The sequence below is a fragment of the Melozone crissalis genome, unplaced genomic scaffold (genome assembly GCF_028551555.1).
Source record: "Melozone crissalis strain CALT ecotype California unplaced genomic scaffold, PUWL_Pcris_2 ptg000043l_1, whole genome shotgun sequence".
Taxonomy (NCBI): domain Eukaryota; kingdom Metazoa; phylum Chordata; class Aves; order Passeriformes; family Passerellidae; genus Melozone; species Melozone crissalis.
This window is the reverse complement of record NW_026535821.1, coordinates 3,846,556-3,851,036: the sequence shown is the minus strand read 5'-3', so window position 1 is coordinate 3,851,036 and position 4,481 is coordinate 3,846,556.

Here is a 4,481-nt window from a genome sequence, read left to right as displayed (position 1 = left end):
TATGTAAGCCCTTGATTTACAAGCAAAAGCAGAACTAAAGTAGCTTTGTGGCCTACATTTCAAGAATGAGTGATGTGTCCATGGTCAGCTGTGGGTTCCCAAATTTGTGCTGTGAACCACAGAGGTCCATGGCCATAAATGTGTGGCCCAGATTGTCCAAGGCATCCTGTGGCATGGGCTGTCACAGCACAGCGTGAAGGACATAAACAGGGAGCAGCGAGTGAGGCCCGGGCACCTGCCCAGATTCATCCCATGGCAGGAATGCTGAAAGATTGTGCTGCATTTGGGGAATTCACAGTGAACACACAGAAAAGAAAGGGAACTGGAACTGAACATAATGGTTCTGCAAGATGGACTTAAACCAAGCCTGTCCAAGTCCTGCTTCCCAACATGAGAACTGGTCTGTCTCCAGCTCCTCTGGGCACTCAGCCCTCTTGGGAGAGGAGAATCACAGAATCCCAGAATGGTTTGGGTTGGAAGGGACCTTAAAGCCAATCCCATTCTCCACCCCCTGCCATGGACAGGGACACCTTCCACTGTCCCAGGCAGCTCCAAGCCCCAGTGTCCAGCCTGGCCTGGGACCCTGCCAGGGATCCAGGGGCAGCCACAGCTGCTCTGGGAACCTTGTGCAAGGCTCTCATTTTCTTCCCAATATCCCATCTAACCCTGCCCCCATCAGTGTGAAGCCATTCCCCCTCATCCTGTCACTCCAGGCCTTAGTCCAAAGTCCCTCTCCAGCTCTCCTGGAGCCTTCTAGGCAGTGGAAGGGGCTCGGAGGTTTCCTCAGAGCATTCCATTCTCCCCTCCACCTCTTTCAGCCTGTCTCCAGAGTGGAGGTGAATCCATGGAATAGCTGCTATCCACTGTGGAACTTAAAAATGGCTGATTGAGATCAAGCAGAGGATTTTTCTTGCTTCTGCACAACAGGCAGAGAATGGAAAGGAGGTAGGTCAGTGTGATGGCTGTTCTCCATGGGGTGATGGTTTCCAGACATCACCCACAAGTGCTGTGACCTGGACTCTGCACTGCCCAGCATGGGGAAGGTGTCACCGTGCTGTGCTGGTGCCATTGGGTGCCACCAGCCATGGGGTGAGGTGGGAGCCAGCCCAGCTGTGCTCCTCCACCCTGGCCTGGTGGCAGGCTAGTGTCCTTGCTGCTGGGAGAGCAGGAAGGGCAGGATGTGAGGAAGGGCAGGATGTTTGTGGGCGCTGATGTCATTGCCACAAATCAGTCGTGGATGTTGTCAGCGGGAGGCAGCGGCGGCTCGGCTTGGGAAGAGGCCAGCGTGTCACAGCCCAGGGGCTGGCCAGAGGAGCACACTGCACTCATATCCTCACTCATCACACAGCACATGGCTTCTCAGCCCCCTCCTGCAGGGTTTGTGTGGTCAGCTGGAGGCCATGGCCACCTCCCTGGTGTGCATGGCCCAGGCTCAGTCTGAGTCCTGCTGATGGACTCAGCTTGGAGATGCTCTGCCCCACCTCAGCAAAGGCTGCTCCTGCTGCCATCCAGCTGGGCAAGAAGCATTGGTGCAGGACCAGTGATTTCTGGAGTGATTTCCTGAAGCTTCTGAAGGCAGAGACAGCACCCAGACCCCCCTGGTAGCCCCGTGGTGTGCACTCTGGCCCTGGCAGACCCGTGGGCAGCAGAGCCATGGGGAGGCACAGCCAGGTTTGTTTACGAGGCTGCAGTCAGCCTGGCTTTTACACCCCAGCATTTACTGGCAAGCCCTAGCTGCTCCTGCGCCTTCGCAGCACATGTGTGAACTCCTGGTTGTGTTACCTCCCTGTCCCCTCCTAGCGGAGTCTAGCAGTGGGAAGTGATCATCACAACTCACATTTGCCTGGCGTATGTCTTTCCAGAGTTCCAGAGTGTGGAATGAATTGAACCTGCTTCCTCCTTCACCTTCAAGCTGTTCCTGGATGCAGGCAGCTCAGCTTCCGCAGCCACACTCAGCTCTCAGAGCTTTTTCTGCCCTAGGGATGGAGCCCTTCTCTCCTGCCTGGCAGAACCTGCCTGGATGCTCTCCCTTGCAGAGGTGGTGTTCATCTCATGATCTTCTGGGCTTTTCCTAACCCTTCCCTTGCCAGGCTGAGGCTTTCTGTCCACTCCCTCCTCCACTGTGGCAAAGGAGGGCTTTTTGTCTTTGCCTTCAGGGTCATTAAATCTTAATTAGTACGTTGGCTTTCTTTGTCAAGGTATCCGCTCTCTCCATCCATCAGTGATGTAGGACACATTGCTGACATTCTCTTCTTCCTGCATAATTATCTTATTCCATTGCATCTTTTATGCACAATCTTTCCTTCTGGAAGGGCTCCTCTCCCTGCTCCCACTCTCCCTGAGCACCCAGTTCAGCTCTGGTACCTGCCATGGCCTTGTTTCTTACACCTGCATATGAATCCTTTGAGTTATTCCTGTATTTTGTTAACCACCTCGATCATCTTGGCTCTTTGAGAGCTTGATTCAGGCATTCATAAGTGTTTCCTTCACCCTCTCTCTGAAAATGGGATCTGTGTCACCCAGCTTCAGTGCTCCTACACAAGTTTCCACCTGAGCTGGCTATCCAGCCAGGGACAGGGAATCTTCCAACAGGCAAATCATTCCAGCTAAGGCAGGAGTCAAAGGCAGCCCCATCTCCCATTAGATAAATCATCTTTTCTGCTTGCTGCTGCTGACCTTGAATTTCTCAGATGCTTTTCAGAACAGATGCAGCCCCCTTTAGAGTGACCCTAAAGCTCTAGGCAGTGGATTTGCCTCTCTGGGTTAGCCAGGGCAAGTCCCATGGAAAAACAGACATGGGGTCTCTAGGGACATGCAGACCACAGGTCAGGACATGTTACTGAGGGAGCCCAGGCAGCTCTTATAGGCTGGAAGTCTTAATTGTAGCTGTCTGATGTTAACAGAGATGAATCTGACACTTGGAAAGGTTTGGGGGAATGTTTTCTTAATTTGTATTTAGGAAATGTAAAGGTATATAGTGAATGTTTAAAAACTAACAGCAACAGTAATAACAGTAATTATAGGTGGGCACAATTTTCTTTTCTCTTTTAACTGAAGTTGCTAGAAAAAAATGACTGCTGTGCTGATACTTGGCAGGGACACTGATGTGAGTACCCACTTGTTTCTGAAAAACGCTGTGGGATTTTTAATGACCATCAGCAGCACAACTTTGATTTTTAAATGTCATCCTAAATGTAGCAGTTACAGCCTCCTCTGCCGTGGCATGTGGGTGGGTGAGTAGGGATGAATCAGAAAGCAGAAAGAATTGCTGGTGCTTTCTGTGGCTCCCAAGTTTTCCTCGAGGGCTTCCCACCTAGGAACTGGCTGGAATTATCCGTGGGTTTTGTTGCAGTCCCTGGTCCCATGGCATCTCCTGCTGTTGCTCTCCCCTCTATAAATCCATGATTAAGTCTCTTGATGTAGAATGAGTTCATCAGGTTTCTTCAGGAGCTGGTATTCCACAGGATATCCTCTCTGTTTATTAAAACAAGATAAATGAGAAAAACGTTTCCTAGCTTTTGCAGATGCAGTTTTCCATTCTCCCTCTGGCTGGAAACACTCCCCAGGCTTCACTTTCGGAGCTGAAATCTGTGCTTGGCATGTGCAAGATGGTGATTTGCTTTTGTAAATGGAGCAAAGTCTTGGTTTTGAGTCATAACTCAGTGAAACAAATCTACTTTTATCGACTAAAATGATTCTAATAGTACCATTAAACCCACTGGGACTGGGAAGAGCCAGAGTGACACGGCAGTGGGTGGATCCAGCATCTTCCCTGGCCTGCCAAGGCTCGGGAGCGATGAGTGGATGGGTGTTTAAGGAGCATCCCTCCCTCCCGCCGTGGTACCCGGGGCACGGCCGCAGCTGGGCAGGTGGGAGCGCAGGGAGGCTCCGATGGAGCTGCTCTGCCCGCCCGGGGACGGGAGGAGCTGCGAGCAGATGGCAGGGTTAAAATAGGACAGAGCTGCGCCAAGCTGCTGCTGCAAGGGAGAGGAGTGAAATGCCTGTTCTCACACTTCACTTTGTGTCTCGGGAAGAGCTGCGGAGTGCCTGCGCTCCGCTGGCATTCCCAGCAGGAACGCGCCAGGCAAAGGCTTCCTCGGGTTTTTGATATTGTCTGATATTACTCAGACACTGTGACCCCATTGGTGACCCTGACGTGATCACAACAGCTGCTGCTGATAGAGTGGAGAGATGGATGGGGCAGCAAAGAGGAGCTGCCCACAGCCTTTGAGCTGTGAAGGGCGGCCTCCAGCACTGCAGGGCAACCAGGAAGAGTTTCCTTCAGCCTTTGAGCTGCAAAGAGTGGCATAAAGAGCTGTGATTGGTCTGGACTCTCTTTTTTTTTCTTCTTATTAGTTTTCTTTTTGTAAGTGTGTCATGGTTTAGGCCTGGCACAGAGCCAGTGCCCCCATGAGAATACCCTCTCCCTGGTGTCTGCTGTGAGGTGTGACCAGGAATAAGCAAAGCAGGCTCCAGCTTAG